This window comes from Podarcis pityusensis, assembly GCF_964106645.2.
Source record: "Podarcis pityusensis genome assembly, chromosome: 17".
In the NCBI taxonomy this organism is placed as follows: Eukaryota; Metazoa; Chordata; class Lepidosauria; order Squamata; family Lacertidae; genus Podarcis; species Podarcis pityusensis.
In genome coordinates, this window is record NC_138042.1 from 39,095,108 (window position 1) to 39,105,494 (window position 10,387).

The 10,387-nt window shown below is 46.4% G+C and overlaps 1 long non-coding RNA gene across 1 annotated transcript; it reads left to right on the plus strand.

The window, feature by feature from the left end:
• Positions 1-3,269: 3,269 nt before the first annotated feature.
• On the plus strand, positions 3,270-9,436 carry LOC308466475. Its single transcript, XR_013980832.1, has 3 exons — positions 3,270-3,581; positions 3,960-4,051; positions 8,212-9,436. It is a non-coding gene; the product is annotated as an uncharacterized lncRNA (long non-coding RNA).
• The last annotated feature ends 951 nt before the right edge of the window (positions 9,437-10,387 follow it).

Consider the following 10,387-nt stretch of genomic DNA (forward strand, 5'->3'; position numbering starts at 1 on the left):
TCTGAAAGATAGTGCCTGACCATTCAGAGGCTGGATTGTTGGATAGGAGAGGAGGCTTCCCTGGGTGGGGCAGCTGCTACGCTGACTTCCAGTTAGGGCAGTTGCTTTTGCTTACTGGAAGAAGGTAAAGCAAGGTGATAAGGAAGTTGGCGTGGTGCAAAGGCACCAGCGGACTCTATCTGCCATTCCTCACAGGGTATTTGCACAGCGCTGACTTCCCTGGCGTCTCCCTCCTCTCTCTCCTGGCAAGTAGCAGCAACCCACCTGCCAGGAGGCTAAGGTACCAGCATCACCACACCTGGTGAGCCACTTCAGGCCTGAGTTGGGCACAGTACAGACCATAGCACACCTCACTAGCCAAGGGTAGATGGATGCGTCAGGGATGGAGCCTGATTTTATTATTTGAGGGGAGGGGGAGCAGGCAGAACAGGCAGAAGTTCTCATCATGCCAAAGAGAAAATATTCTGCCCCCTTGACTCTGGCCTTTTACTCTCAGATGTTATTCCTTCCCCTGGAGAGCCTGAAAAGGAGGCTAGTGCCAGAAGTTGCAGCTCAGACCCTGAGACCTGAGGTGGATCTACACACAGGAAAAAACCACTATAAATAAGTCAGAAATTAAATCATCATAACAAAAGGGGGGGGGGAGGAACCACTATGAAAAACATTTAGAAATTTATTTTGCTCTCTGGCACCATCTGGTGTTGCATGTTTATAACGCATTCAAAACGCTGTTTCTTGACTAATGTAGCCGAGTCCCTGGTAAGGAGAAAGAAGATAGATACCAAGAAGGAAGGGTCCATTTCTGCTGGGCTGTGTGGCCCCTGACCTTCCCATCCCATAATTCTACCACCCACAACCCTGCCTATTTTATACAGCTGCAATCAACTGCATGGTGTTTGAGGAGTTTCTAAGAAAATCCTTCTCATTCTTTGAATTTGCTTTTTTCCCCCAAAAAACCAACAACTAATTCTGTTCCTCCCATCCCAACATTAACAGTGATGGATTTTTGGGAAATAGGGACAGCAACTGAGACAAGGTGACAAAGTACTGAATTTAATAAGTCATTCATTAACTGGAGGGGATAGATTTATTTTCAGCCGATTCCAACCACAGCCAACGCATTATCCACTAACTTATCATGGATCTGTTGCAGGGAACATACTGTGTTATGTTTTATTTATTGGTGATAAATGCCACAAAATAGATTTTTTATATAAAAAAGCGTCTGTGATATTATAATATATTTCAAACCTCTCACACAAATATACTTCCCCTGATTATTACAAATCTTGCAGTTTAGACACCTCCTCCTTCCCCATCTCGATATATAGAATGTATTCATCCCAAACTAGCAACAAAAATGTATGTGCGGATCCCCTGCGACAGCAGGAATTGTGTGCATACAAGGTGCTGGGCGCATAAAATGGTGTCTCCAGTACGCTAGGGCTGTATCCATTGGTCATCCTAGTTTAATTTGGAGCCACATGCACAGCATTGAGCAAGTGGCAAGTGCTCAGCTTTTACATCACCAGTTGCCTGTGTGAGAGGAATTACATCTGGCCACCTCTGGCCTCCGAACACTGATCTTTGGGCAGGTAGAGCCCTACAGTTGAGCTGCAGCAGACATTCTGCCATACTGACCAGGTGAAGGAATAAAGTCACACTTTCTGTATTTATGCCTGGTCCAACCAATTCAGCTGCCTTATACTTTTTTGCCAATCATAAAGGGGCCAACGTTTCCGCCTTGTGTCCGAAAAGAGAACACAGAGGCATGGGTTGCTTACACGGCGAGGTCTTGGACTCAAAACACGAGGTTCTTGGCCAAGCCCTGGCATTGAAAGTGGATTCTGTGGCTATGTTCCTAGTTAAACCTGTGTCAAATTAAGCTCTGTTTTATCTGAGAGAAGAGCGGTTTATTCCCAATACAGAAATAAATGACTTTCGACCATGAGAGAGCAGACCCTCCAGGTGTCCCTATTTCCCAGGGACAGTCTCAGATTCACAGGTTTCTGATTTGATCCTGGAATATCCCTCTTTTCCTTAGGATATCGCCATTTTCACTGGAGAAATATTGGAGGGTATGGAGTTCTGCAACCCACAAGCCAAGGAGACTAGTAACTATTGTTGTAAACAGAATCTGCCCTTATTCCCTTATGGGGGACACAAGAGCCCTTATAGAGTCCTTTGTAGGTTCTCCATTGGTAGGAGAAAATAACAGAGGCCAACCAGAGAATATTGAGAAGCAAAGCAGCTAGTAAGCCTGATCTTTATTGATCTGTTGCAACAGGGTGCTCCCCTCACACGCAGGAGAAGGAGGAAGACCCAGAACAAAGGTGTGCCTGCTCTTATATAGACATTTTAAATTGCCCGCCCTGGAGCTCAAGACCACCCCTCCATACATCATACATACATCACAGAAAAGGTGGTCTACAACAGAAATTTGAATGTTGTTGTTTTTCCTGTCTGCCAGGTTATCTGATAATGCCGTATCTGATTGCCTTTCCTGGTAGTCTGGCCATTCCTTTGAGATGGCGATTACCCAATTCCCAAGACAATGGGAAGGTTCCCCCACCCCCTCCCTCCTTGCAGAGAAAACATTTGGTCAGTCTGGGAGTCAAAATGGTTTCAGGACGGTCTTCCTGTGCTGCTCCAGACATGTGGTCCACATATCTATGTATGTGCTTGGTTGGTACATTTATGAACATTTATTATATATATCTATAAAACCTTAATTTTTTTTATTTCAATATACAACCTTTAGAAGACATCTGAAGGCAGCCCTGTATGGGGAAGTTTTTTTAATGCTTTATTATGTTTTCATATATGTTGGAAGCCTCAGTGGCTGGGGCAGCCCAGTCAGATGGGCAGGGTCGTCTTGTTGTTGTTGTTGTTGTTGTTGTTGTTGTTATACGGGACATCCCTATATTCATTGGAGAAATGTTGGAGGGTATGCAACCCATATCCTGCCACCAGCACCTCCAATTTTATTCAAGATTTAGCCTTTCCCGAAGAAATCCCACGAAGTAAAATAAACCTGTGGCAATTGTCCCACTTGTGGCATCTTAGCAATCCATTTGCAAATTAAGCCCCTGTCTGGAAGCACCCTATATCCAGAAGGCAAATGTAAATGTTGCTGAATGGGTAGATAAAGCCACTGGAGAATATTCTTCAGCAATGTGCAAAGAAGGGAGATGTTATCCTGGCTTGTTGTGGAAGAGGGATGTTGGACGTATACAGTACTAGCATAGGGTAAGCAGCCATCAGTTTAATTCCTACTGTAACAGGGCCCATAGTGTGAAATTTGCAAGATTTTTTTTTTTAAAAATTGCTATTCTTTCATATGCTCCAGGTCCTGAGTTCCAGGAATCAAATGGTTCCACAGAGTCCTGGAACGAGAGCCACTATGGACTCTCATCCTTGGACCAAGGCAGGACAGTGGGCAACTTGGCTGAGCTTGCTCAGCTTCACAAAGGATAATAACAAAGAGCATTCTGGGAACTGTAGTTCAGAGACCATTGCATAAAACTCCATTTTATTTCCTGTCTCAGACTCCTCTCTTCAAAATGTGATCCCTTCAACAGGTAAGGAAATAAGAGGATGGAACTGCAGAAAGCATTTGGCCGTGTGCGTTCCACTAGAGGGCAGAGGCATGTAAGGACAGGGGCTTAACTATATAATAAAAAAGGTGAAAGAGTTAATAAATTATTTGCTTTGTAATTTACAAACCTGAAGGGAGGAAATGGGGATGTTGACCTAGACTGGATTCCTAGCATTTTGGGCCTGCGTGATCAAACTGAAAGGACCAGCAGATGAGTGAAAGCTGGTGGTAGTTTGGAAGAAAGTGAAAGTGAGATACAGTGAGGTAGAGGGGCAAAGGCGTGCACAATCTTACAGGAAAATGTCTTGCCATTTTTGTACATCCTGCTGTAAAGTTGTGTTGCATGCAATTGTCTTTCCAGCATAGATTCTAACAGCGCAAAGCAATTTAAGGGAGACAACTATATTTTACGAGTGTTTAAAGCACTTTGAAGGAGACTTCCTTTTCTATGAGGTACATGCATAATTTTGTAAAAAACCCAACAACCCAGCCCTATCACTCCGGTCAAACAGGTTTTGCAGGTTTTAACAATCCTAGGGTTGCCATATTTTAAACAGTGAAAATCCGGACAGAAAAGTTGTTGAGAGTTTTTAAGCAAAATTGCAAAGAGAGAGAGAGAGACGTGTTTGAGCTATTTTAAGGAAAATTGGCAAAAACAGCATTGCTGATCTGGGCTGCCATATTCATGGACATTTTAACGATTTCCGACTGCAGTATTCCACATATGTGTCCAGGAAATCCCAGATGTATGGCACCCCTAAACAATCCAAAACCTGCAAAGCATATTTGATCAGAGTGGATAATCAGAAGTGGCATGAATATACCCACCAGGAGTGGCAGCCCCTCTTTCAAACTGCTGCCTGCATCTATCCTTTGTAAACTAACAGTCTGGAGAGACAGTTTTTTCAGAGTGGTTTGAAAGAGGGATTAATGGGCACACTCAGCCAATGTTTGCATTTGGCAAACAGGTTTTGCAGATTTTCCCATTGCAATGAACCCATTGCAAAACCTGTTTGCCTGCGGACGGCAGTGGGGTGAAATCAACGCGTCCGCACAGAACGGGGGCCGGTCCGTCTTTCAAATCGGTTTCGGCTCTCTTAAGAATTACTGGCTGCCTCCAGCCTATCACACGTACAGCCAAACTGTATGCATGTTTGCTTGGAATTGAGTTGCGTGGCAAGGTCCCAACCCCCCAACCCCCCCCCCCCCGGAAGTGGAATAAAGATACACAAAGCAGTATTTTAGGTTAATGAGCAAAAAAGGCCACAACTTTATTGGTTACAGAATGTGAGTGGTATTGGCTTAGGCACTGGAAACCACATGACTATATCTGACTCCTGCCCGTCTGCAGGAGTCTTGGAAGGGTTAACCACCAGTAGGGGGAGCCCTGCTGATGCACATCAACTAGGAACTCCCCCAGGGTCACCACTAGGGGTCGTGCCATGGCCCTAGCCCCCCCCCCCATCTGGGGCTTCGGACAGAGACCATGCCCCCTGGATTCCTTTAACAGAATACCCTTGAATTAGGAGGAGTAGGTGATGGCCTTTGAAGGACTTTATAGTGATACGTACCTATGATCTATGATCTCATTGCTCGGTCCCTGCTCCTGCCCACTTAGCAGTTTGAAAGCACGTCAAGTGCAAGTAGATTAAATAGGTACCACTCTGGTGGGAAGGTAAATGGTGTTTCCGTGAGCTGCTCTGGTTCGCCAGAAGCGGCTTAGTCATGCTGGCCACATGACTCGGAAGCTGTACGCCGGCTCCCTCGGCCAATAAAGCGAGATGAGCGCCACAACCCCAGAGTCGGCCACGACTGGACCTAATGGTCAGGGGTCACTTTACCTTTACCTTTAGGTGAAAAACCAAATGGCTGGTACCAATTTGCCAAGTGGGGAAAAATTCCTACCAGGCCCCTTGGACAACCGAGGTGACCAACCGAGGTCCATAGCAAGGTCAAGAAATAAAGAGCCTAATCTAAGGGTGGGAGAAGTGACCGAGCAGTGAGAAAAGGGGTGGATTGGACGGCCTGGGGATAACATGGCCGAGGACCATCCAATGGCGCAGGGGCAATCCCACCCCGTGTATGTGGGGAGGGCTTGCTTCCAGCCCGCAATATCTCCCCAGGATTGGGAAATGGCTTTCTCAAGTTGACGTGCATAGGATGCGGTCTTACTGTGGCATGTGCTATCATAAAAAAGAGCATCAAATGTATGCTGAGGTCAGTGATCAAATGTATTTATATTTGCAGAAGGCTAGACTAATATGTTACATTTATTGTGTTTGTATGCTAGCAGAGTGTTTGTATGGGATGCTTATCCCCATTCATTGATTGCCATTGAAATATACTCGGAGTCAAGTGTGGATTTCATGCTCTTTATTCAGCTCATAGTGGTGAGGAGGAATGGAAGTTCCCCCAGAATGTCTGCTTTATATACATTATTTACACAATGGGCCCCACGTGATTGGCCAGTTCCAGGATTCTCCTGTAGGCCAATCAGGTTGCAGATTTACTTCCACCTGGAGCTGGATTGGGTGGCTCCTGTGGACCAATCAGACTGCTGCATTCTGAATCCTATTGTTCTAGGACCAATCAGACTGCTGCTTTTTGGATCCTATTCAACTCAGTACATAACAGTCATCTAAATCAGTCTTGCCAAATACGTAGAGGTGGTTTGTAAGGACACAAGAATTACTGGTACAGGCATGAAGAATTTCCCTTAGCAGGTCCTGGATAATCAGGGAGTACGCCCTTCCATCTTTCCACAGCTATTCCCTCCAAACCTCTGGCAAATGAGTCATTTTGAGCATGAACTCCTGAAAGCAAATTTCTTAAACGCTGTAGTCTTCCTAGATTTGGTCCTCACATTGCACTCCACCAACACTAACACACATGTTTTTGTACAGATAACAAGGGTGAAATAGTGGATAGAACAAGGCCATGGCAGTTCATCCCTGCTTACAGAGCGGCTTTTCGGAGAGTTGCTGTCTCCGAGCTCAGTGTAACTCGCATGGCTTTCCTTCTTAGTTTTATCTTTCTCAATTCTCAAAGGCAGACAGAGCTCTACCCCCTATACAGCTGTTAAGTGCCTTGTGGGATGCAAATATAATAGATAAATAATAAGAGCAGCGTGAAAATTGAACGGGAGCAAATGTAAAAATAAATAAATGATTAAATGTGCGGTGAGCCACATTGGCTCGCTAGCTATGTTCCCTGTGAGGTATTGCAGTTGGTATCAGAAGTACCTGATAAGGTGTTCTGTTCTAAAGTTGCAGCAGTACAAGGATGAAAGGTGGTAGGAAGCCATAATTTCAGGAAAGGACGTTACAAAGAATCTGGAGGACATACCGCACAGCGGGGGGGCTGATATTTATTGCCCAGTTTATTGCCCACCACCACCACACACACCAGAGATGCCAACTATAGAGGGCAGAAGGGGCTTTGGCCCCCTCAATATTTGTGGGCAGGGGGCTGAGCCCCCCCAATACAGTGGTACCTCAGGTTACATACGCTTCAGGTTACATATGCTTCAGGTTACAGACTCCGCTAACCCAGAAATAGTACCTCGGATTAAGAACTTTGCTTCAGGATGAGAACAGAAATCGCTCAGTGGCGGCGTAGTGGTAGCGGGAGGCCCCATTAGCTAAAGTGGTACCTCAGGTTAAGAACAGTTTCAGGTTAAGAACGGACCTCCAGAACGAATTAAGTTCTTAACCTGAGGTACCACTGTATTGAGGGCCCCCCAAACAGTTTGGCCTCCCACTTGCAAACATGCCCTCCGCATCCCCCATCCCCCACAGCCACCGGCAGAGCACTGGTTGGGGGCCAGAAGGTATCTTTGCTCTCTGTGCCCCCCAGCCCCTGCTGCTGCAGGGTGCAATGGGGATCTCTTCAGGGTTTGCCTGGTTCGTGCCCCCCCCCAATTGTACATTAAGTGCATATGATGTCATGCGACGCCAGGCTCCATCATTGTGGGGGGCAAGTCTGCGCCCCTGACACACTTTAACTCACCAGGAGCTTCTCATGCCCACACTCCACTGAGATGAACAAGAGCACCGTCCCGATAGATCTGCCTGTCAGATCTGCTTGACTTCAGCTGTGTACCTATTAGGGCTGGGCGATATATCAATATATCGTCCAAAACTGGTTTGAAGTCCATATCGTGATACTGGTTTCATAATTTTTGACTATAGTGAATCATGATGAGTGTTAGGGCTGGGTGATATATCATCCAAAATTAGTTTCAAATCCATATCATGGTATTGGTTTCATAATTTTCGACCTGGCAATATATTGTGAATCGTGTGTGTGTGTGTTACGCAAAAATCACAATGCAAGCAAAACCGTGAAGTCAGCCAGTCCCTCTACATAGCTCCATCCTGATTTCAGACATTGTGATATATCAGTATATTGTGATGTTTAGCTGGTGGTATATCACGATGCTGAAAACCAGATTTCGCCCAGCCCTAGTACATATCAGGGTATCCATGTGCTTCTCAGTGTGCTACATCCCTGCTTTTTTCAAACCTCTGCTGTTGTTTACAACAGCTACTTTTTTCTTGTTAGTGTCACTCCCTTCTCGCTGTACTTACTAGTCTCTCTCTCCTATTCCTCAGCAGCCTCATGGGGATGTGGATAAAGGATGTGGAGCCCTCACATGTTCTACCGACCCTTCACGCAATACCATATGTTGCCTTCAGCATGAAGTTCCAGATTCAACAGAGTGATTTTACCTTCTCTTACTGAACGAGCTAACTGGCAGGCTTGCTCTTAAGAGCATGGAGTGTGTGTGTACAAAGGGGGCTTCAGAATGGGAGGAGGCCTGGAAATGTGGCTGGTCAGTGTGCAAAGGAGAGTTGAGAACAATAAGCAGGAGGAGGGGGTTGCAAAAAGAGAGGAAGCAGGAGGCATGGGAATGTGGTTGAAGATGAGAGCAGGGGCATGAGAGCTTCTGCAGAACAGGAAAGATTGGTGGCTTCATAGCTGGGTGGAAAGTGAAATGGGTGCTTTGTAGCTGCGCTGTGTGGGAGGAGGAAGATGCAGGCAGGACCAGCCCAAGACATTTTGTTACCTGAGGCGAACCACAAAATGACACACACACACACACACACACACACACACACAGAGACGGGAAGGAGGAGTGAGTGAAGATCTGCATCAGGGACAAGGCGGAAAGGCATATCTGGACTTCAAGGAGTGTGCTGCTGCAGAAGCAGAAGGTGATGCATTACATGGAGGCAGGATCTGCTGCCCCTATGGATCTTGCCACCCGAGGCAGTTGCCTCGGCTTGCCTCATGGGTGAGCCGGCCCCGGATGCAGAACGTTACCATGAAGGGTGGTTTGTGTGCAAGGGAGGGTTGCACAAAAGGTGTTGGGGGGGAGGAGGCATGGGCCTGGGGTGCAAAGCAGGGCAGCAGAACAGAAGAGAGAGGTGGTTTCAGAAAGATGTCTGGGATGGTGAAAAGCAAGCTTAGCAGTTGCACACCGTTATGTGTTCAGTGGTCTGTGTTTGCCTGAGCTTGAGTCTGGACTAAGGATTCTGAGCTCCCGAGTTCTAATTCGATACTTGATGTGAAATCACAGAACATTTCAGGATTTGGGCCTCTGCCATTGGCCCTTGGACTCGTGAGTTGTGATTCGCAGCTTGGAAGTTTAGACAGCCAATCACGTTGGGAGTGGGAGTGGCCCGGGCTTTCAGGAATATATATAAGCAGTTGCTTTGCCCCTGTTTCCCAGTGATGTAGTTCAATGAAGGTTCTTGCTGTTATCACTGTGTCTTGCCTGGTGGGAACCCACCTACACTTTACACGCAGTGGGAAGGGGAAGCTCTGGAGGGTTAATGCGGTGTGAATGGTAGGGGGTTGGGGAGCAGAGCGAGTAGTGGGGCAGCCCCTGGCCATTTATAATTTCATAGACACATGTTCCCCATCCTCAGTCATCTTTTCTTTTTTAAATTGTTGTTGTTGTTTAGTTGTGTCCGACTCTTCGTGACCCCCTGGACCAGAGCATGCCAGGCACTCCTGTCTTCCACTGCCTCCCGCAGTTTGGTCAAACTCATGCTGGTAGCTTCGAGAACACTGTCCAACCATCTCGTCCTCTGTCACCCCCTTCTCCTTGTGCCCTCCATCTTTCCCAACATCAGGGTCTTTTCCAGGGAGTCTTCTCTTCTCATGGGATGGCCAAAGTATTGGAGCCTCAGCTTCAGGATCTGTCCTTCCAGTGAGCACTCAGAGCTGATTTCCTTAAGAATGGAGAGGTTTGATCTTCTTGCAGTCCATGGGACTCACAAGAGTCTCCTCCAGCATCAAAAGCATCAATTCTTTGGCGATCAGCCTTAAAAAGGCCTTAATGCTTTAGCTTTTCCTTGGAGGGAAGGGACTATTGTGGAAAATCCGAAGGGTCAGAAATCTTTTGAGTATTTACCTGTACCTCATAGGCTTGAGTACAAAGCTTGAAGGTAAAGAATTAGCTCCACCAGACGCTAAGAACTGCCACATTATGACATTACTCAGAAGAGGAGAAGGGGAGAGCTATGCTGGCATAATATAAATGTTATACCAGATTAGGTTTTTAAAGGCTTGAGTCCTGTTCAGTATCTATCAGCCCCACAGAAAGCAACATCTGGCAGGATAGAGATTTGCCTCAGGACTGGCAGCAGAACTGGACTCTGAACATTTGCTGCCACACGTATCTCTTGGGCGTAAGTTGCTCTGACATTCCTTCTTCAACTGCATTGGGGAAAATGCCCTTGTAGATGATTAGCTGAACTGGACGACTTCCCGTCGGCAATG